This window comes from Tachyglossus aculeatus (genome assembly GCF_015852505.1).
Source record: "Tachyglossus aculeatus isolate mTacAcu1 chromosome 12 unlocalized genomic scaffold, mTacAcu1.pri SUPER_6_unloc_2, whole genome shotgun sequence".
Lineage (NCBI taxonomy): Eukaryota > Metazoa > Chordata > Mammalia > Monotremata > Tachyglossidae > Tachyglossus > Tachyglossus aculeatus.
This window is the reverse complement of record NW_024044829.1, coordinates 7,533,246-7,557,713: the sequence shown is the minus strand read 5'-3', so window position 1 is coordinate 7,557,713 and position 24,468 is coordinate 7,533,246. Positions and strand designations below refer to the sequence as shown.

Below are 24,468 nucleotides of genomic sequence, written 5' to 3'. Positions count from 1 at the left end.
TGCTTAAGAAAGAGACCAAACAGTCCAATATGAAACCAAAACCCTTTTCTATTCTGTGTTCCCAGAAGGATAGATCCTTGCTGGGTGACTCTTAAACCTACTAATAATTATGGTACTTGTTAAGTGCTTTTTATGTGCCAAGAACTGTTCTTAGCACTGGGGTAGATACAAGTTAATCTGGATGAACACAGTCCCAGTTCCACACTTGGATCACATTCTTAGCCCCCCTCCTTCCTCTCCCCCTTCTCCTCTTCCCCATCCCCCCCCCGCCTTACCTCCTTCCCCTCCCCACAGCACCTGTATATATGTATATATGTTTGTACATATTTATTACTCTATTTATTTATTTATTTTACTTGTACATATTTATTCTATTATTCTATTATTTATTATTCTAAATATATTGTTAATATGTTTTGTTTCGTTGTCTGTCTCTCCCTTCTAGACTGTGAGCCCACTGTTGGGTAGGGACCATCGCTATATGTTGCCAACTTGTACTTCCCAAGCGCTTAGTACAGTGCTCTGCACACAGTGAGCACTCAATAAATACAATTGAATGAATGAATGAATCCCCATTTTTTACTGTTGTTCAAATAATCCTTATTTTACATATGAGGTAACTGAGGTACAGTTTGCCTACACACTCCACACACCGACAACACTCACGCATATTCTGTCATGGAATCATGTTGTGCCTGTCGGAGGAATGTTCCCTACTGTACCACATAAAACCCCAAATGGATGTAAGGGTTACTAATACATGATGCGTTCCCTGCCCATAGCGGACTGTCCCCTAGTCCGCCCATGCCTGATTTCCACAGCCCCTCCCCACCATACCTGTTCTTCTCACCAAAACCCCAGTGAGACCAACGGCCTCAATAATAAGTACTTAAGCACTTGGTATGTGCCAAGCACTGTTGGAAGCACTGGGTTAGATACAAGCAAATCAGATTGGGCAGGCTTGAGTCCCACATGGGGCTCCAACTCTTAAGCCCCATTTACAGATGAGGTACCTGAGGTCCAGAAAAGTGAGGCCACTTGCTCAAGGTCAGCCAGCAGATGTGGCGAAATCAGGGTTAGAACCCAGTTTTCCTGACTCCCTTGCCAGTGGTTTATCCAGTAAGCCACACTGCATCCCCCTAGTAGGAGGGAGCACTCATGCCTGACATACCCAGGGCCCAAAATCCAATGCTAGCCAGGATCAAACCCAGGCCCAAAGGGACAGATGAAAGACACGCCTTCCCAGATTGAGCCTCCAGAAGGCCTTCACAGACTGAGCCCACCTTTTTCCTCTCCTCCTCCTCCTGCCCTCTCCATCGCACCCCCACCCGACCCCCTTCCCCTCCCCACAGCACTTGTGTATATTTGTACACATTTATTACTCTATTACTTTTATTAATGTTTAAATAGCTATACTCTATTGATTCTGGTGGTTTTAACACCTGTCTCCTGTCTACTTGTTTTGTTTTGTTGTCTCTCTCCCCCTTCTAGACTGTGAGCCCGTTGTTGAGTAGGGACCATCTCCATATGTTGTCGATTTGTACTTCCCAAGTACTTGGTACAGTGATGTGCACACAATAAGCTCTCAATAAATACGATTGAATGAATGAACGACCCAGCTTTCCTGCAGGAAGAACCATTTATTTTCAACAAGCCCAGGATGGAGAATGACTGGTTGCTCTTGCTGATCCTTGCTGGGCCCAAGGTGGAAGAAACGGGGCCCCAGGATTTGGCTGGTCCTGGGACCTTTGCTGTCAGGGCAGAGACAGAGGTCCTGCTGTGGTCTTTAGCGTCCTTCTTCCCTTTCTGTATAGGCGTGATGACTCCCAAGTGGCCTGCAGACCTGGGAGGGCCGAGGGGTGAGTTGATGGGGAGGGAACCTGGCTCATCGTTCTTCGGTCCCGGGGCCCGCAAGGTTTGGATCTGAGGTCTGGCTCCGTTCTATGCTTCCTGGGAGTGGTGGCGCTCTCTGCTGCCCATTGGAGCCTGGTGAAGTTCAGCAGCGGGTAAGACATGGGCCTTCTCAGATGTCTCCCCATTCACCCAGTCAGCCACACAGCAGCCAGGATGGTCTCCAGTAGGGGTAGGCTCATGGCCTGGTCTCGCGGCCAGCCGGATCAGCCCTAATGGGGACACCATGACAGGCCCAGTTAGGTAATGTATGAGAGAAAGCCCAGAATGAAAAGCAACGTGCTTTCTCTTCAAGAGGGTTTCCAGGGCCTTTACTATTCTTTGGACAGGTCGCCAGCCTTGATTTTTCCCTGGTGTTCCCGTGGTCCTGATTTCAAACTCAGCTTCAGGAATGACTCCACCCTCCTGTCACACCATGTAACCGGCCTCTCTGTTCTCTGGTGTCTGTGTTCAGGGACCCTGGAGCTGGGGAAGATGGGATGGCTGGTGGGATGGCTGGGTCCGGATATCTGGGGCTGGAGAGAGCTGGGGCGCTCAGTGAAGAAGGAGGAGCTGGCGGCGGTGTGGTGCCAGTATCGTCCCTCTCGCTGTGCCCCACGAAGGAGATTTCCCCAGCAATAGGCTGATGGTGCTTTGCATCAGTGTTGTCTTCTAGTGCCCACTATCACTTTTCAGCCTGGGGGAGTCCTCGAGTCTCAGAACCTTAGATATGCCATCGGTGAGTTCTGGCACACTGTGGCCCGAGTCCTTAATGTGGCCCGGGTCCTTAATCAGTGAGGACCCCAGGGGGCTGGACATTCCTTGGCAGAAGCCTCTCCTCTCAGGAGAGTCGTGTTGGGCATCATTTGGGTGGGTATCCTGCCCTCCCACCTGGAGCATGTGGCTCTCTGGATATCTCTGGTCCTAGGACGATGCCTTGGCTTCACTATTCCAGGGAGCGGGGCCAGTGGAAGCCGTTGGAATTATCAGACCCAGGGGGCCGTGGCTGTTTGGGCTGAGGTGAGGGGACTGGCAGGAGGTCATGGTCCCCTTATTCTTTGTCTGCAACTTGGCATATTTTGGCTCTGTTTCCTCATGGGATTCTGTTTCAGGACAAGCTATTCGCCCGTGGGCAGAGCAAGCGAAGCTCAGCTCCCCTAAAACGTTGATCTCTCTCCTCCAGCTGTCGAGTTGTAGGTCCTTTGCCTTTAGGGATAATCGGGTCTCTTAAGTTAGAGGAAAGTTTGGTCAACGAGGAGGACTTAAGTAGCCATGATCTGCTCTTCCTGGCAGGTTGAGTTCCTGACTCCGGGCCTCGGGAGAAAGACGTTCTGGGCCAAAACATCTTCTTCCTGACGGTAAAGGGCAGTGAGGGTATGGAGCAGATAGGTCTGTCCCTCGAAGACACGCCCTGAACCTTCTCTCTGAGGCTTTGGCAGGCTGTACAATGTGATTTATCAGAGCCTCTGTCCTTGTAGCGCCTGTCAAAGAATACCCACTCTTTCCAGCTGAGGGGAAGCAATTTCCCATAACTGACAGACCAGGCCCTCACGCTTTGAAGCTTCAGCAGCTGGCTCTTGGTCTGCTTCTCTTTTCTAGAAGGAAACCCACCCCCTCCATGACCCTCAAACCTAGATAGGGACCACCGCTGACAGAATAGACACTGGGATTTGACCCCAGCTGGTGTGATCAATCAATCAATCAATCGTATTTATTGAGCGCTTACTGTGTGCAGAGCACTATACTAAGTGCTTGGGAAGTACAAGTTGGCAACACATAGAGACGGTCCCTACCCAACGGTGGGCTCACAGTCTAGAAGAATGGCTCTGGTGTGTGGTCATAGCCAAGAGCACTAAGAAATACGTTCGGGTCTGAACAACAAAGGGGTGGAGGTTGTTGCCTGATGGATGGCAGCAGAAGGAGAGCATGTGGCAGGGGCAGAAACTGGACCATCGCAGAGAGGAAATTTCCTTCTCCAGGCACCTTTCAGGACAACACAAATCAGTCTTCAAGCTGAGGACAGGGGCTCCAGGATAAAGTTCCGGGCTGGGAGTCAACAGGACTTCCTCTAAACCTGACTCCTCCATTTTCCTACTAGGTGAACTCAGACAAGGCACTTCACTTCCCTCTGCCTCAGTTTCCTTATCTGTAAACTGGAGATTAAATACATGCACACTCTCTTCATTATACTGTAAACCCCATTTGGGACAGTGACTGTGTCTGATCTTGTTAACTTATATCTACCTCAGCACGATACTTGGAACATGGTACAGGATTGTTATTATTATTTTTACAATTAGTAATAATTAACATTTTTATTCCTATCAAATCAACATCAAAACATTTCACAAGGTGATCCCTCTTGCCTATTCATTCAATCGTATTTATTGAGCGCTTACTGTGTACAGAACACTGTACTAAGCGCTTGGGAAGTACAAGTTAGCAACATATAGAGACGGTCCCTAACCAACAACGGGCTCATAGTCTAGAAGTCTAGTCTAGCAATGCTATTGATCTTGAGGGCTCTATCGGGATAATCTGACGGCCATCTGTAGTCCCAATGTCAATGAATTGAGGGAACCCTCACATCGGTAATGAGAAAGGAGCCTGGTCCTGACATATGCAGACCTGGAGGGGGCGGGGGGGGGAAACGCCCCCCAACCCCCCTCCCCCGAGAGAGCCCTGAGCCCTGGGCAACTGTTTGCTCTCCAACTGTGCCCAACTGTCATAGCACGTGTACCCACCCACAGGGCCTGCCCCCTTTCCCCTTTCCGGTCATTCCCCCCACAATATACCACCCTTCACACTAAAGCCGCACTCCACCACACCCTGGGTGACTCTTCCCTGGGTCCTTCTCTTCCGTCGTGGGCCATCACAGAGTCTAGGCGGGGGGCCCAGGAAGGGGGAAAAGAGAATGAGTAGATCACCTTTTCAGGAGAAACAGAACCTCTTCTAGGTCCTTGTTCAATTTTTGCCACAGCCTCTGAACTGGAAACCAAGAGAATGGGTTGCGTGGGGTTCCTAGGAAGGGGTGGGTTCTGCTCTTCCATGCTATTTGGGACCAGACTGTGCTCGGGGGCTCTATCTTCAAGCCTTGCCAAGCCAGCCATGACTCCTGAGGGTAGTTGCCCCCTCCCTCGTGTGTGTGTTGGGCAGGGGTGGGGATTTGGGAAACAGCGTGGCTTAGTGGAAAGGTCACGGGCTTGGGAGTCAGAGGTAGTGGGTTATAGTCTCGGCTCCACCACTTGTCAGCTGGGTGACTTTGTGCAAGCCGCTTAAATTATCTGTGCCTCCGTTTCCTCATCTGTAAAATGTGGATTAGGACTGTGATCCCCACATGGGACAATCTGATTACCATTTATCTACTCCAGCGCTTAGAACAGTGCTTGGCACATAGTGAGCACTTAACAAATACCATCATTATCATTACAGGGGGGTGCAGAGGGGGCAGCTCAAGGATTTGTACAACAAGGAGGAAAGGGAGGACAGTAACTTTAACTAATGGGCTGGCATCGAAGTTAACAGGACTTAGGGATGGACTCTGATCTCTATGTTAGGAAAAAGGCAAAAATCCCTTTTTATCTATTTTTCTCTTCCTCCCCCTCCCTGCCCTGCCTGGCCATGCCTGTGAATTTTGTCCCCTAGAAGGAGATCTTCCCTTCACTCAACGTGGATCTTGGTCCCTGGTTCTGTTCCTGGAGACGTGGGGGTGGGCCAGCGGGGAGACCGAGAGTGACAGCAGAGTGAGATTGGAGGAGGAAGAGCCTACCAGGCGTGCGTCCAGGGAGCCTGTCTCAGCTCGAGCAACAACCAAGTTCCCATGATCCATGAGGCCTCAGAGACCTGGTCAGGGCTCTTTTAAGAAGCTGGGGCAACCATCCTCACTTGGGGCTCTTGGTTGCTCCTGCACAGTGGACGGAGGACAGGGAGGTGAAAGGGCAAGAAAAAGGATTAGGAGGAAGTGGGAAACAGTGGGCCCTAGTGGGGAAATCCCAGGCCTGGAAGCCAGAAGACCCATTCTAATATAGGTCTGCCACTCTCCCGTTGTATGATCGTGGACAAATCACATAATTTCCTCCTCTAGGTTGTGAGCCCCTCCCTAGATGGTAAAGTTGTTGTGGTCAGGGCACGTGTTTATCAGCTCTGTTGTACTGTACTCTCCGAAGTATTTAGTACAGCACTCTGCATAGAGTATGCACTCCTTAAATACCATTGATGTTGAGGGCTCCCTGTGCCTCAGTTTCCTCAGCTTCTAAGTGGGGATTCAATACCTGTTCTCCCTCTTACCTGGCCTGTGAGCCCAATATGGGACTAAGACAAAGACTGTGTCCAACCCGATTAATGTTTATCTACCTCAGAGCTTAGAACAGTGCTTGACACACAGCGAGTGCTTAGCAAATGCAATAAAACAAGTTAAAAAAAAACACAACAAAAAAGAGTTGGCTGGGAGACCTGACGGTTTTCCAATCCCCTGAAACTCATGGTATCGGTCAATCCCGGGTCCATACCAGGATATTAATTTTTTCTCCCAAAGCTTGAGGTGGACCCACCGGGTGTGCCAGAGTATCAGCCCGAGGAATGCGTGGGTGAATCCCTCATCAGGGAGTGGCCACTGAAGGCCCCAGAGGATGGAGAGGATTGGGAACAGGAGGGCTTCCAGGATGATCCACATCCTCCCTCCTGGCTCTGCCCCATCCTCTGTCTGGGCCTGGGCAGAGCCACTCGCCTCACCGAGCCAGGGGCCAAGATCCCAGAGCAGGGTCATAAAGACAGCTGAGTCATGGAGGGAGGGGAAAGAGAGGGTGGTTGGGGAGGCTCGTTAGGCTGGCGGGGGTGGGGGAGGGGATGAGGGGAAATGGGGTAGAGGCAGTGATTCTAGGTGGGATGGGGGAAGAAAGCCTTGGTGGGGAGGAGGTGGAGCGGAGCTTCAGTAGGGGATGATGACTCCTATGAGGAGGATTGGTTCCTGGAGGTGGAGGAGGGCAGTTCTAGCGTGAGAAACGAAGTTGGGGTGACTCCTTTGGGCAGGGCAGATAGTTCCGGTGTGGGAGGCTGGTTCTGGAGGGAATGGGTGCTGGCTCTCAGGGGGATGGATGGATAGTTGGGTGAGTAGTACTTCTCAGAGAGGGTGGCTCCTGAGGTGATCGGGTCGGATAAGACTGATTCAAAGGAGGGTGGTGGATACTGTCCCACTCTGAGGGGATGTCTCACCTGGTGAGTGGAAGAGAAAAAGCATGGCCTGGTGGAAAGACCACCGGGCCTGGACTCAGTGGATCCAGGGTGAAATCCCAGTTCTGCCGCTTGTTTGTTACATAACTGGGGGAAAGCATCCAAACTTCCCTGTGCCTCAGTTTCCTTATCTATAAAATGAGGATTAAGTACCTGTCCTCCCTCCCCCTTAGCCTGTGATCTCCCCCGCACCCCGTGGGACTGGAATTGTGTCCAACATGATTGTTTCATGTCAACACCAGCAGATACTACTCTGCTCGGCTCACAGTAAGCCAACATGTACTGCATACACCATAAACTATACTACAGTCATATGCTACATATGCTATACTACAATATATAACAATCATTGATCTCATTATTATTTTGTTTTATTAAGGGAAAAAGAGGAGGAGATGAATTAGAAATCAGAACGTGAATATGATAGGTATGTGGTTCACTAATTTAAATTTGAGAGACTTTCTGGCTGTTGGGATTTCCCCGTTTAAGCATTGTTTTTAGAGCTGCTCCTCCAATCCCTTCCTCTGATTGGTTCCCCCAGGAAGGGAAGTGATCATTTCACTCCACTCAGTGATGGCCATGTTCCTTCCTCTGATTTGACTGTACACATTTAATGCCCCCCTCTGATATCCAGCTGGCTCTGTCTGTCTCCCCCTCTGGACTGTTAACTTATTACAGGCAGGGAACATGTCTCCCAGCTCTGCTACATTGTACATGGCCAAGCACTTAGTACAGTGCTTTGCACATAGTAAGCTCTTAATAAACACAATAGATTATAATGATGACTTAATACATTTCTCTGGCCATTGCTTGATCTTAGAAGAGGCCCAAATGACAAACTTTCGTGGCATACATGCCAATTTCCTCAAAGGTAACCTCACAAAATAGACAATGGAATAAGGTACCCAGGGCTATCCATCCAATTAATCAGCCGTTCAATTAATAGTATTGAAAACTTACTCTAGATAGAGTACTGTACTCAACACTTGGGAGAGTATTATTGAATTAATAGACATGCGTTCTGTCTTCAAGGAGTTTGCAATCTAGTGAGGGAGACAGACGCCAAAGAAATTACAGGGAGGGGAAAGTAACGGAATTTAAAAATACATTCATAAGTGCTGCAGGAGCTGAGTCCCTAAAGTGCTCAGTGAATGAGAGCTCAATGCATCAATTACACAGTCCACATCAGGGAGAGTGGTGGCCTGTCAGATGTGACGGGAGAAGGGGTTTCCAGGTGGGGAGAGGGATATGGCTGAGGGAGTTGGGTGAGGAGGGAGCTGCTGTTCATTCATTCATTCATTCAATCGTATTTATTGAGCACTTGCTGTGTGCAGAGCACTGTACGAAGCGCTTGGGAAGTACAAGTTGGCAAAATGTAGAGCCGGTCCCTAACCAACAGCGGACTCACAGTCTAGAGGGGAGACACAGACAACAAAACAAAACATATTAACTAAATAAAATAAATAGAATAGTAAATATGTACAAGTAAAAGAAATAGAGTAATAAATATGTACAAACATATATACAGGTGCTGTGGGGAAGGCAAGGAGGTAAGGCAGGGAGATGGGGACGGGGAGGAGGGGGAAAGATGGGGCTCAGGCTGGAAAGGGCTCCTGGAGGAGGTGAGCTCTCAGTAGGGCTTTGAAGGGAAGAGGTAGGATGGACAAAAAAGAGAGGGAGCTTCCCCGGATGTCTCTGGAGTACAGTACAGTGCTCTTCGCTTAATACAATGTCTGGAACATAGAAACAACTTATCAAAAACCTTTAAAAGAGAAAAAAACACCTGGCCCAAATTTAATCTCTAACCCAAGTCTCACATCTTGTAGGCTACCTCCCGCATTAATTCCTTCCCCACATGTCTTCCATTTAAACCACTGAAGTTCTCACAACAAATTACTCACTTTTCAATAGGGGAAATGAGTGTCCCTAATCTTAATTAGATAATGAAAATTCGAACTGAAATGCTAAAATGTGGCATAGTTTGGGAATATACTAGAACAAATAGAGAATCATTGAATAGGCATAAAACACTTCGATTTCACAGAGCAAGGGATGCTGTTATACAGAAATAGTACTTTAAAAACAGGAGCCAGTTGTTAATTAAGAGTAATATGGGATTTGACAGCAGAAAACAACTACTCAGTGGAAATAAAAAATACAAATTCTGAGAGCGCTGGGCAGAAAAACGCTCCGAGAATAAATGCATCCTGTATAATGTCTTACATGCATTTGACAATTGAACCTCAGGGTTGGCTCAGCCCCCATTAGTAAACATTATGAGGTTCCCCCAAGTGGCCTCTTTGCAGAGACATTATGAAAAACATACTAATGAAGATGCTCTCAGATATCACAGAGGAAAACAACCCACTGAAGGAAAATAAGAGCAATAAGGAAATAAACCGTGACCCTGAGAAACGAACTTCAGATTCTGACATCCTCAAACTTGGGTAATGACAGTAAAGCACGCAAGGTCTGGTCTTAGACTAAGGAATCTATTACCTCATTGATCTACCAAGTATCTTTGACCATTGTTCCATGGGCTAATGCTTGGGAAAGGGAGGAAAAAGCCAGAAAAGTCACCATGTAGAGACCCTCCCTGAACCATGTGTGGAGATTTAGCCCAGACTGTATGACAGAAGGATTGAGAAGGAAGTAGAGAGTGCCAGGTAGTCTCTGTGAGCACCTGGGTGAAGAGTGACCTAATAGAGCATGTGCATGGGAGTCAGGAGGACCCGGCTTCTAAACCTGGCTCTGTGGTGTGACCTTGGGTAAGTCACTTAACTTCTGTGTGCCTCAGTTATCTCATCTGTAAAATGGGGATTAAGACTGTGAGTCTCATGAGGGACATTGACCATGTCCAACCTGATCAGCTTGTATCTACCCCAGCGCTTCGTACACTGCCTGGGACATAGTGCTTAACAAATGCCATTGAAAACAAAAATATATCTTTCCCCCTGAGGCTCAGGCTCCAGAATCCTTTTATAGCAGCAAGCGCTATGTTGTACTCCCCCAAGCACGTAGTACAGAGCTCTGCAAACAGTAAGCACTCAATAAATTCATTCATTCTTTCATTCATATTTATTGAGCATTTACTATGTGCAGAGCACTGTTCTAAGTGCTTGGGAAGTAGAATTCAGCAACAAGGAGAGACAATCCCTGCTATAATGGGCTCATAGTCTAGAAGGGGTGAGACAGACGTCAAAAGAAGTAAGCAGGCATCAACAGCATCAATATAAATACGATTGATTGATTGATTATTTGGTAGTTAGATAAGACGATTCTTGTCCATCTGGGTGTGAGAGGAGGAGAGCTGTGCACCTAGACTTTGAGCTTGTTGTGAGAAGCGAACGTGTTTACCAACTGATGCTTTATGCTCTCCCAACCTCTTAGTACAGTGCACTGCACACAGTGAGTGCTCAATAAATATGATTGATAGTTGGAGAAGAAGATTTTACACCATCTTGGGTGCGAAAGGAAGACAAATGTCAGCCTGGGAGAGCAGAAAGGAATTCCAGATGGTAACCTCAATGTGGGCAGGGAACGTGACCCTCAACTATTTTTTTCATTCTCTCCCAAGCACTTAGCACATTGCTCTGCACACAGACTAAGAGCTCATGCTAGGAGCCTGGATAGACACAGGGCCCAGGGAGGGAGGAAGCAGCGTGCCTTAGTGAAGAAGCAGTGTGATCTAGTGGATAGAGCATGGATTTGGGAGTCAGAGGATGTGGGTTCTAATTCCAGCTCCTCCACGTGTCTTCTGTGTTACCTTGAGCAAGTCACTTCACTTCTCTGTGCCTCAGTTGCCTCCTTGGGAAAATGGGGATTAAGACTGTGAGACAACCTGATCACCTTGTATCTACTCCAGTGCTTATAATAGTGCTTGGCACATAGTAAGCATTTAAGAAATACCATAATTGTTATCATTTATCAGAGATGATATGGGTGAGGGTATGATACCCAGCGGGTTCGGATCCAGAGGTAGGACTCCGGGGGAGTGGAGCTTCTGCTCTGAGCTTGGTGGAGAAGGACACTGAGAAACCTTGCATCCGGAGGACTTGGAGAGAAGTAGCATTGTCTGGTGGACAGAGCACGGGACTGGGAATCAGAAAGACTCGAGTTCTAATCCCGGCTCTGTCACATGTCTGCTGTGTGACCTTGGGCAAGTCACTTAACTTTTCTGGGTCTCAACTATCTCATCTTTAAAATGGGGATTAGGACTTTGAGGCCCATGAGGCTAATACGAATGATTTATATCTACTCCAGGTTTTAGAACAGCGCTTGGCACATAGTAAGTGCTTAACAAGTGCTATTATTATTATTATTATTATTATTATTATTATTATTATTATTATTATTGTTATGGTAAGAGTTTAATCTGGGTTGCTGTAAAAGTAGAGACAAAAAGAACCAGAGGATCATGGGTGCCAGGATTCCTACAGGAAACACTACAAAGGGTCCTAGGAGGAAAGGTAGTAGTTCTGGGAATGGCAGTTTGGACTGGAATTCCGTTCATTGCTGTCATATTATGGAAATAGAACTTTATTGGGATCTCAGATCTTGGTACCTGTCGGCAGTTGAGCTGGGGGAAAAGCTCCTGGGGCCAGGGAGACCTGAAAAGCAGCATGGCCTAGTGGGTAGAGCATGGACCTGGAAGTCAGAAGGACGTGGGTTCTAATCCCAGCTCCACCACTTGTCCACGTTGTGGCCTAGGGCAAGTAACTTCACTTCTCTGGGCCTCAGTTACCTCATCTGTAAAATGGAGATTAAGACTGTGAGCACCATGTGGGACATAGTCTATGTCCAACTTGAATAACTTGTATCTACCCTAGTGCTTAGCACAGAGCCAGACACATAGTAAGCACTCAACAAATATCATTAACAGTAACAACAGTGGACCTGGGAAGTCGCAGAAAGGGGAGGGAGTATTTTTCTCCATGAGCTTCTTGTAGCCATCCTCTGATGGGCTTCAGCCATAGAGGGCTCAGAGCAATAGGAATAAGAGGTCTTGGGGAGCACTAAAAAAACATTCGCAAACCTGAGGTAGAATAATGAAAGAACCAGAGGGCTTTAGGACTGGCAGAGGCTAACTGAGGTCCAGGGGCTCAAATAGCTATAGGAACCCTTTCAAATGGTATCTAGGGCTGCAAACCTCCAAAAACATCTCAGCAACACTCTGCAATCAATCCATCAATAATATTTATTTGGTACCTAGACTGTATCTCTGGACTGTAAGCTCATTGTGGGCAGGGAATGCATCTGTTATATCATTGTCTTAATTTCCCTAGCACTTAGTACAGTGCCGTGAACATAGTAAGCGCTCAATAAATATGAGTGACTGATACAATGTTCTGCACACAGTAAATATGAGCTCAATACATATGATTGAATGAATGAATTGATACCTACTGTATTCAGAGTAACTGCACCAAAGTGCTTGGGAGGGAATACCTGATGCCTGTCATACAGAGCTTGTAATTTAGAGGAGGACACAGATGAACAAATAATTACTTGCAAACAGGAGGAAACAATGCTCAAATTGTATGGTATATGAAACGATATTTACAAAAATGAAATGACAGGTTGAAAGTGAGCTCAAAAGGGCTAAGATGTTGCAAAAATGTTAGGAGTGTAGGGTAACTGGGGTGAAGAAAATTTAAAAGGGGGAAGTCACCTGGAGATTACAGGATGTCAGAACGGCTTTGAAGATGGGAACATTGTGATGTGATTGATTTGAAGGGGAAGGTGTTTCAGGGAAGACGAAAGACGTGAATCAGTTGTTGGAGATGGGAGAGAAGGGAACGAGGTACAGTGAGTAGTAGGTTAATTTTGAAAGAACAAAGCGTGTGAGCTGGGGTGTAATGGTTGAAGAGAGTGGATGAGTAAGAGGGAACAAGTCAAAGAAGTGTCCTAAAGCTGATGGTAAAAGCTTTTGTGTCAAGTTTTTTGAAGGATGGATAAAGTGTTTCCAACAATGTTTAGAAAGATGATCCAAAACAACCAAGAGCTCCATAGACCAGAAAGAGCAGACACAAAGAAAAGTTAGGAGACACATATAGTTGTCAAAGAGATAGAGTAGACACATTTCTTGGAGGAGAGGAAAGGGTGGATCTAGGAAATATTGTGAAGGAGAAAAAAGATAGAATTTAGCAACAGACTGAATGTGATAGTTGAAAGAAGAATCAAGGATAATTCCAAGGGTGCACATTTTAGAAACTGTGGAGATTATATTGTCAACCGTGATGGGAAAGTTGAGTGGAGGTATGGCTTTAGGAGGATGAATAAAGAGGTCAGTTTTGAAACAATCAGCGGTATTTACTGAGCACTTACTGGGTGCAGATCACTGAACTAAGTGTTTGGGAGAGTACAGTATAATAGTGATTGTAGACATGTGCTCTGCCTACAAAGGGCTTACAGTCTAAAGTGGCAGACAGACATTAAAATAAATTACCAGTAGAAAGAGTGTAGGGATATGTGCTGTATAGGGTGTTCTCAAGGGTATAGATCCAAGTGTATAGGTGACACGGAAAAGAGAGAGAATAAGAGTTTAGTCAGGGAAGGCCTCTTGGGAATGATTCAAAGGGGAGGGAATTCCAGGCCAGAGGCATGACGTTGACAAGGAATTTGAGGGGAGACAGGTGATAGTGAAGAGCAGAGATGAGGTTGAGCAATTTGGGTTGTAGTAAGAGATCAACAGGGGAAGTTAGGAAAGGGAGAGCTGATTGACCTCCCTTAAAGCTGATGGTGAGGAGTTCGTGTTTGATGCAGAGGTGGGCAGCAGCCACTGGAGGTTTTTGAGGAATGGGGAGTAAAGAACTAATTTATTTTTAGAAAAATGATACGGGCAGTAGGAATAAAGTACGAACTGGATGGGGGAGAGGACAGTGAATTTGAGGTTCTGGCTGGGACATCCAAATGGAGATGTTTTGAGGGCAAGAGCAAAACTGCAGACAGGGAGTGTAGACAAAGCCAGCCAGATGGATTTGGGATGGGAGTGGATGGACTCCAAGTAGGAGCAAATATAAAATCTGAAGAGTAGGAGAGCCCAGAAGAGAACCCTGATGAACACCCACCTGTCAGAGCAGACGAGAGGAAGAAGAGGACCAATAAAAGGGACTGAGAGAGAGCAGCCAAAGAAGTAGAAGAAAAATCATGATGAAACCGTGTTTCCAGGAGGAAAGTGTCATCCACAGCGATAAAGGCAACTTAGATGACCAGGAGGATTAGAACAAGGAAGAGATCACTGGTGACTGTAGCAAATGTGATCCCGAGTGAAGTGAAAGGAGAAGAAAACAGATTGTATGTAGTAGACCAAGACAGGAGTGGGCAGCAACATGGCCTAGTGGATTAATCACGGATGTACGGCATTGGAAAATTGAAGTCATTTTATCCCATAGAAGATTCATAATTTCTTTAAGTTAAAAGATTATTTTTTCTTGGTTTTCACCTTGACGAAAGTAATGGTAAATATGCTTCATTGAACTAGTCCCTGAATAAGATGTGGGAGATAAAAAAATAATTGCTTATTTAAGACAACAATTGAAAATAAAATCTCATCTGAAATGTAGCTCATGGTAATGCCTAAGTCTTACCATTCAAATTCTAAGATTGACTATCAAGATTATTTTGAAAAGAATTTATTCAAATTAGTTGATGGGTTGACAACATCATCACAAATGAACCATAAAAGTATCAATTGAATTATTCTAACAGATTTTTATTTGAGTAAAAAGCAAACTTCATTCCATGTACTAGAGATTACTGAGTGAACTGTGTTCCAATTTCAGAAATTGTTGTCAGGTAGCTGCTAAAATAGTAAACCTCATATTTAGCCAGAGCATAGTCCTGTGGATTTCTACATCCCAACAGTTCTGAAATTAAATTGAACAGCTTTTTTCAAGTAGCTAATGACAGCACCTAAGAAGGAAAATAATACCTACCGATTGCCAAATGTTACACTTTTGGAGTGTTTTATAATGTGTGCATTTTCTCTTTTTCTGTCTGAAATCAGCCGCCCCTCAGGTTACCTAAAGTTTCTCCAGTTGAGCAGAATTTTGATTCACTGAGTTTTCGATCAAGACAGTCTGGAAATGACACACCTGTCATTTGTAAATACCGAGAGTTTCATTTATCAGCACAGAGATGTTAGCAAGGAGCCATCTCACTAAAATACCTACAGCGAGACCATTTAAAACTCTTTCACCAAACCGGGTGTTCGAAATGAATTAAAGAGATGGAGGATTTGAAAGGGAACTCCTTTGGAGAACCATAAAGCTCTGATTTCTATGTCTGCTAACAAATCTTATTTTTTTTTATGGGAGATACACTTGAAAAGGATGTGAGAAAGTTAATTAAAATAATGGCTTAAAATCACAACGATGTACACTTGAAAAACTCTAAAATGGACTATTAAGTATCACTTCCCTGAACCTCCTTTCCCTCAATTAGGGGATATGAACTTCCTATTCACATAGACCCACTCTGCACTAGAATATGGAAGCCTGTTCTCTCTACCAATACCAGGAGAGAAAGAGCAAAAGTAATATTTTCCCTCCTCAAACAAATGAACTCAAAATGCTTAGCTTCACCCAGAACAATCCCTTACTGTACTGCCAGAAAGTCATAGGTCATCCCTTTCTCTTCCTGGGAAATAAAGCTTCTACTTCCCTTCTCTGCAAACCCTGTGCTAACTTTGAACAGGACATCAGAGGGGAGGTTTTGACCACATATAGCTCCTTCAAAACTGACCATACCGACACAATCTTACAATGAATTAAAGAAACAATAATCAGGGAGCCAATAGCCCATGTTTAGCAGGCTGATTTTCAGTGAAAGGGGGGATTCAAGCAGTGTTATTTCTGTGGATTGCTATACATGAGGGCGTACCATTATTGATACAAGGTTTAGCATTTTCGAAGTACAGGTAATTTAATTCACAATTGAGGCTGGATTCCTCACAAGCATTTTCTAGTTCTTCTCAATAGCCTTGATTAACTCAATAGCAGGGAATAGTGTCACTTTCCCCTAGGCACATTATAGCCCCATATGTCAGGTGCTGGACTGTGACTCTCCCATGACAATTAGAGAGATCTCTTCCTCAATTTACTTGTCTTCCTTCATTCCGATCCTTCATTCTAGTTGCCAAGTGAGGCTGCCTCTTTGTACTGTTAGGCCCCCGAGGGACAAGGACCATGGCTAATTTCCACCTATGTATTCTCTCCAGGCACTTAGTACAGTGCTCTGCACACAGCAAGCACTTGCTATATGCTATTCCTACTACTACTAGGGCTTTAGGTTAGAATCCTCTTCCCACAGAGGAAGAGGCAAGAAGATGCATCAATCTATGATCCATGGTATTTATTGAAGTATTGCAGCATATACAGCACTGCACTAAGCCCTTGAAAGAGTACAGTACAATAACGTTGGTAGGCATGATCCCTCCCCACAAATAGCTTACAGTCTAGCAGGGGAGGTAACAGTCTATGAAAGTAAAACATGATTTGTTTTCTTGATTCCTCTGTCTTTCATTTTATTCCTTCAGTAGAGATGCTGTAAAAGGAAAAGTTATCCTTTAGCACAGGAAATCTGGTTCAGTCTAAACATCGATATTAACACATGAACCGCTTCCTAATAATAATAATGTTGATGACGATGATAATAATAATATTCATTAAGTGTTAACTATGTACAAAGCACTCTACTATGCACTGCGGTAGATACATGATAGTCTAATAATCCTGTAAGCTCATTGTGAGCAGGGTCTGGATCTGTTTATTGCTATATTGTACTCTCCCAAGCACGTAGTACAGTGCTCTGTCCACAGTAAGTGCTCAAAAGTATAAATGGATGAGTGAATGAATCTACCAAACACCCAATTCTGAACCAAATCTCGATCAATCACTCATGTTCCAAAGGAGGATTCTTTTCCCATCATTAAAATTAAAATATAATTTATAATTCCCTAGCCCAAAGGTATTTCTTCCTATCGATCAAGCAATCGATCACAGAACACTGTACTACGCACCTGGGAAAACACAACACAATGGAGTCGGTAATCACGATCTGCCCTACTGAAGCTCACTGACAGTGGGAAAGCTTTGGCAGTTCTGTGAGTTACAAGTCAAGTCAAAAAATAAGCAAAGTGAATCTGCCGTCCCTGCACAAACTCTAATGGTGTTTGGGGATCCTTCTAGAGGTGGCAGGTTTCCTGTCAAGAAGAATAACAGTTTTCCTTAATAGTTTGCTCTCTGAATCTTGCATTTTCTCCTGCCTCCAGTTCATCTCTACTGGTTGCCCCATTGACACCTCAAACTTAATATGTCCAAAACAGAATGCCTCATCTTTCTACCCAAACCTAGACTGTTAGCCCGTTGTTGGTCAGGGACCATCTCTATATGTTGCCAACTTGTACTTCCTAAGCGCTTAATACACTGCTCTGCACACAGTAAGCGCTCAATAAATACGATTGAATGAATGAATGAAACCCTGTCCTTCTCCAGTCTTTCCCATAGCTGTAAACCCTACAATTCTCCCTTTCTCGCAAGTCTATAACCTTAGTATTATCCTCAATTTATCTCTCTCACTCAACCCATATATTCAATCTGTTCCCTAATCCTTCTGGTCCTCCCTTCAGAACATCACTAAAATTCATCCTTTCCTCTCCATCCAAACTGCTACAATGGGGATCCAAGCACTTATTAAATACCACCTTGATTACTAGATCAGCCTCCTTGTTGACCTCCCTGCTTCCTGTTTCTTTCCATTCCAGTCTGTACTTCATTCCATTACCTGGATCATTGTTCTAAAAATATTGAGTCTTCATCTCCTGACTCCTCAAGAAACTCCAGTGGTTGCCCACCCACCTCTGCATCAACCAGAAACTCCTTAACATAGGCTTTCAAGAATTCAATTAGATTGCTCCCTCTTACCTTACCTCACCGATTTCCACACACGTCACTACTCTAACAGCAACTTACTCAGTATACCTCGATCTCGTCTACTCACCATCAACCCCTCACCTGCAGTCTTCTTCTGCCCTGGAGCTCCCTCCCTTTCCAAATACACCAAACGAACACTCTCCCCACATTCAATGCCTTACTGAAATCATATCATCTCCAAGAAGCCTTCCCGACTTGTCCCTCATTGTCCCTAAGCCCTCTAACTATGCATTCCTGCCCTTAAGAAGTGTTATTGACACCATCCTCTGTCCCACAAGCATTTATATATAAATTCATAGTTTGTTTTAATACCTGTCTCCCCTTCTAGGCCTTAGGCTCCTTGTGAGCAGGGAATGTGCCTACTCACTTTGTTGCATTGTGCTCTCCCAAGCACTTAATACAGTGCTTTGCCCTCAGTAGGGAACCAGTGAACGCCATTCATTCATTCATTCATTCAATCGTATTTATCGAGCGTTTACTGTGTGCGGAGCACTGTACTAAGCGCTTGGGAAGTACAAGTTGGCAACATATAGAGACAGTCTCTACCCAACAGTGGGCTCACAGTCTAGAAGGGAGAGACAGAGAACAAAACAAAACATATTAACAAAATAAAATGAATAGAATAAATATGTACAAATAAAATAAATAGAGTAATAAATATGTACAAACATATATGCATATATACAGGTGCTATGGGGAGGGAAACAGGTAAGGTGGGGGGATGGGGAGGGGGAGGAGGGGGAGAGGAAGGAAGGGCTGTTTGTTTGATTGATTGACTGATTGATAGATTCAGGGAAAGGAGGTTCCTGAGGTGGTGAGGGTGGTGACTCTTGGGGAAATGGTTTTAATTTGGTGTAGATTGTTTTAATTTTGTTCACAGAATAGTGGGCAAGATTATCAGGGACAAATGAGTAGAGGAAAATGTTGGATGATAAATTTTAAACAAGAGTTCAAAACCTGACACCAACCTTGATGCAGATTTGACCAGGACTCATTTACCTTGGTGGATTTTCCCTCCATTTCTCATTTTATCAACTCCAATTTATCCATCCTAATATAAAATACACTTTTTACACAGCTGCTCTACTTGGTCGGTTGGTTATTCGCTATGAGTACTGACTCTTTAATGATATATTAGAATATATCATAAAGTTTTCATTTAGATATTTAAAATCTGAGAGATAAAGGTACACTAATGGTCTGAATACTTGATTTAACGAAGCGGCACTGTGTTCTTACCAAGATTGAATTACTCAGTTTATTTCTGCTTCAATATTACCCTCTATTAAATAGCAATAGAAATAATGATTGCTGCATACTTTATGGATGAGGCAATTAATAGGTATAAAGAATGTCTTGGTTTTCTGAAAAAGTGGCATTTCAAATATTCTAAAGTATCATTTAGACATCACCCCTACTTTAAACAGGCCAATTTAGGGATGCATGGGGTTTAGAGAGTAAATATGCAATTTCAAGTGTATATACCGCTTTAAAATATATTTAAAATGTAGTTTTCATAATAATCAGAATTACACAAATATGTGAAATGATTTTAAAGATATAAATTGCAATACTAAATAAAATTAGTTTTCAGAACAATATGAGCAATAATCAATCAATCAATCGTATTTATTGAGCACTTACTGTGTGCAGAGCACTGTACTAAGCGCTTGGGAAGTACAAGTTGGCAACATATAGAGACAGTCCCTACTCAACAGTGGGCTCACAGAATAGAAGGGCTCACAGTCTAGAATAATAATAGTAATTATTAGTAATAATTACTAATAATATTAGTAATTAGAGCTTAAAGCCTAGAAGGGGAGACAGATGTTAAAACAAACTATGAATTTGTATATAAATGCTTGTGGGACAGAGGATGGTGTGAATAACAGTTCTTAAGGGTACAGGAATAATATTAGTAATAATGATTGTGGTACTAGTTAAGCGATTACTATGTACCAGGCACTGTACTAAGCACTGGGGTGGATGCAAGCAAATCGGGTTGGACACAATCCCTACACTACATGGGGCTTACTGTCTTAATCTTTATTTTACAGATCAGGTAACCGAGGCACTGAGAGTTTAAGTGACTTGCCCAAGGTCACACAGCAGCAGAAAAGTATGAGAGGCAGGATCAGAACCCACGACCTTCTGACTCCCAAGCCTGTGCTCTACCCACTATGCCATGCTGCTTCCATTCATTTTGTGCTTCATGACAAAATCCATTTTTAACCTGTATGTTTATGAAAAAGATTTAGGTACTCCATGAAATTTCCTATTATCCTAGTGCTTGAAGTAAAGCAAAAAGCCTGAAATGGTACTTCACAGAAAAAGCAACTGGCAGGAAATTGTTAATGGTATGAAGAACATGTGGGAAGGATTCATTTTAAATGTACAGCATTTATCTGTTCTTGAGGTCACAGGATTGCACAATTGAGGAGGAATCCTTATTCTGATAAAGAAGCTAGGTATTCTGAGGAGCACTGTCGGTTAGCCATTCAATCCTGTTTATTGACTGCTTACTGTGTTCAGAGCACCGTACTAAGTGCTTGGGAAGTACAAGTTGACAACATATAGGGATGTTCCCTACATAACAATGGGCTCACAGTCTAGAAGAGGAAGACAGACAACAAAACAAAACATGTGGACTGGTGTCAAGTCGTCAGAACAAGGCTAAATGCACACCAATAACAAAATAAATTGATTGAATGGTAAATACGTACAAGTCAAATAAATAGAGTAATAAATCTGTACAAGCATATAAACACATGCTTTGGGGAGGGGAAGTAGGTAGGGCGGGGGGGGGATGGGGTGGAGGAGAGGAAAAAGGGGGCTCAGTCTGGGAAGGCCTCTTGGAGGAGGTAAGCTCTCAATACGGCTTTGAAGGGAGGAAGAGAGCTAGTTTGGCGGATGTGTGGAAGGAGGGCATTCCAGGCCAGCGGGAGGATGTGGGCCGGGGGTTGATGGCAGGACAGGTGAGAACGAGGTACTGTGAAGACATTAGCGCCAGAGGAGTGGAAGGTGTGGGCTGGGCTGTAAAAGGAGAGAAGGAAGGTGAGGTAGGAGGGGACGAGGTGATGGAGAGCCTTGAAGCCGAGAGCTAGGAGTTTTTGCTTGATCTGTAGGTTGACAGGCAGCCACTGGAAATTTCTGAGGAGGGCAGTAACATGCCCAGAGCGTTTCTGTACAAAGATGATCCGGACAGCGGCGTGAAGTATAGACTGAAGTGGGGAGAGAAAGGAGGTTGGGAGATCAGAGAGTAGGTTGATGCAATAATCTAGTTGAGATAAAATGAGAGATTGAACCAGCAAGGTAGCGGTTTGGATGGGGAGGAAAGGGCGGATCTTGGCGACGTTGTGGAGGTGAGGCCGGCAGGTTTTGGTGACAGATTGGCTGTTGGGGGTGAAAGAGAGAGCAGAGTCGAGGATGACACCAGTGCTGTGGGCTTGTGAGACAGGAAAGATGGTAGTGCTGTCAACAGTGTTGGAAACGTCAGGGAGAGGGCAGGGTTTGGGAGGGAAGATACGGAGTTCAGTCTTGGACATATTGAGTTTTAGGTGATGATGATGATAATAATAATAATAATAATAATAATAATAATAGTATTTTAAGTGCTTACTGTGTGCCAAGCACTGTTCTAAGGGCTGGAGGGATACAAAGTGATCAGGTTGTCCCACGTGGGGCTCACGGTCCTCATCCCCATTTTACATATGAGGTAACTGAGGCCCAGAGAAGTTAAGTGATTTAGCCAAAGTCACACAGCTGACAAGTGGCAGAGTCGGGATTAGAACCCACGACCTCTGCCTCCCAAGCCAGGGTTCTTTCCACTGAGCCACGCTCATCCAGATGGAGATGTCCTGAAGGCAGGAGGAGATACAAGCCTGGAGGGAGGGAGAGAGATACGGGCGGAGATGTAGATTTAGTTGTCATCAGCGTAGAGATGATAGTTGAAACCATGGGGGAGACTAAGTTCACCAAGAGAGTGAGTGTACATAGGGAACAGAAGGGGACCAAAAACGGACACTTGAGGAACCCCTACAGTAAGGGAATGGGATGGGGAGGAGGTGCCCACAAAGGAGATTGAGAATGAATAACTGGAGAGATAAGAGGAGAACCAGGAGAGGATGGAGTCTGTGAAGCCAAGGTTTGGATAGCGTGATGAGGATAAGGGTGTGATCCATAGTGTCAAAGGCAGCTGAGAGGTCAAGGAGGATTATGAATAGGAACCATTGGATTTGGCAAGAAGGAGGTCACTGGTGACCTTTGAGAGGGCAGTTTCGGTGGAGTGTAGCAGACGGATGCCAGATTGGAGGGGGTCAAGGAAAGAGTTGAAGTTAAGGAATCCGAGACAGCGAGTGTAGACGACTCGTTCTAGGAGTTTGGAAAGGAAGGGTAGGCGGGAGATTGGGCGGTAACTAGAATGGGGGTGGGGTCAAGAGACAGATTTTTTTAGATGGGGGAGACGTAGGCATGTGTGAAGGAAGAGGGGAAGGAACCAGTGGAGAGTGAGTGGTTGAAGTTGGAAGTTAAGGAGGGGAGAAGGGAAGGGGTGAGAGTTTTCATAAGATGAGAGGGAATGGGGTGTGAAGCACAGGTTGGTGGAGTAGCACTTGATAGGAGGGAGGAGATCTCATCTGAAGTTACTGCTGGGAAGGATGGGAGAGTAGTGGAGAAGGTTGAGGTTGGTGGGGGGGGGATGGAGAAGGGAAAGGGGTGACTTTGGGGAGCTCAAGTCTGATGGAGTTAATTTTACTAATGAGGTAAGAGGCCGGATCGTTGGGGGTGAGGGATGGAGGAGGGGGAGGAACAGGGGGCCTGAGAAGAGAGTTAAATTTACAGAAGAGCCGACAGGGATGATGGGCATGGGTGTCAGTAAGGGAGGAGAAATAGTTTTGCCTGGCGGAGGAGTGGACAGAGTTAAGGCAGGAAAGGATAAATTAATGTGAACAGGGTTGGCTTGGTGTTTAGACTCTCACCAGCAGCGTTCAGCAGCTCGAGCATGAGAGCGAAGGAGGCAGACAGTGGCAGTGTTCCAAGGCTGTGGATTAGTGGTACTAGAGCAGCGAAGGGAAAGGGGAGTGAGCGAGTTGCGTTGAGTACAGAGGGTGGAGTTGAGAGCAGTAATCTGGTCATCAAGATTGGGTAGAGAGGATAGGGAGGCGAGGTGGGGTGTGATGTGCTGAGAAAGATGGTTGGGGTCGAGAGAGCAGAGGTCTCTGTGGGGTAGTAATATAGATTTACAGGGGGCAGGAGTGTGAGTGAGGAGGCAGGTGAGAAGGTTATGATAAGAGAGAGGGATTTCAGAGTTAGTGAGGGTGGAGATAGTGCAGCGGCAGGAGATGCTGATGTGGAGGGTGTGATCAAATTGGTGAGTGGGCGAGGTGGGGTGGAGCAGGAGTTTGGCAGCGTCAAGGAAAGATAGAAGGCAGGTGACAGAAGAGTCACCAAGGACATCCATGTGGATGTTGAAGTTTCCGAGGATCAAAATGGGCATGGAAAAGGAGAGAAGGAAGGTGAGAAATGGGTCAAGATCGTTAAAAAAATGTTGGAGGTGGGGCCAGGGGGGCTGTAGATGAGAGCTACAAGAATCTGGAGGGGGTGGTAGAGGCGAATAATATGGGCTTCAAAGGAGGGGAAGGAAAGGGAAGAGGGAGGAGGGATAGTGTGAAAGCTACATTGGAGTGGGAGAAGGAAGTGGACACCTCCTCCTTTTCTGGTGAGTCTGGGGGAGTGGGAGAAGAAGAGTCCTCCGCTGGAGAGAGCCGCGGAAGAGACCGTGTGATACGGAGTGAGCCATGTTTCGGTTAGGGCAAGGAGGAGGAGAGAGCTGGAAAGGAACAGGTCAAGGATGAAAGGGAGCTTACCCGTAATCTCTGCCCCCAGTGAACCTGAAGTCTAGGGAGAAGATAAACGTTAATATAAATAAATAAATAGCATATATGTTTCCTACTTGTACTTCCCAAGCGCTTAGTACAGTGCTCTGCACACAGTAAGTGCTCAATAAATACGATTGAATGAATGAATGAATATACATATATATATATGTATACATATATATATATATATATATATATAAGGCCACATGTATACATATATATATATATATATGAATATATATATATATATATATATATATATATATATATATATATATATATATATATATATATGTAAGGCCACATGTGAGATTCAGGAGAATGCATTCATTTCTGGATATGAAATAGCTACAAATCAAACAATAGTATTTTTTGACCACTTATATATGCAGAACACTGTACCAAGTGCTTGAGAGTACAGAGTTCATGGAGAAGCTCCCTGCCCACAGAAATCTACAGTTGAAAATACTGAAACATATATCATGTAAATATTCGGGGTTTTTTTTACAGTGTTTGTTAAGTGCCTACTCTGTTCCAGG

The 24,468-nt window shown here is 44.9% G+C and overlaps 1 pseudogene; it reads right to left on the bottom strand.

Annotated features, from left to right (window-relative positions):
• Positions 1-676: 676 nt before the first annotated feature.
• On the bottom strand, positions 677-6,562 carry LOC119921323 (annotated as a pseudogene).
• Positions 6,563-24,468: the final 17,906 nt, after the last annotated feature.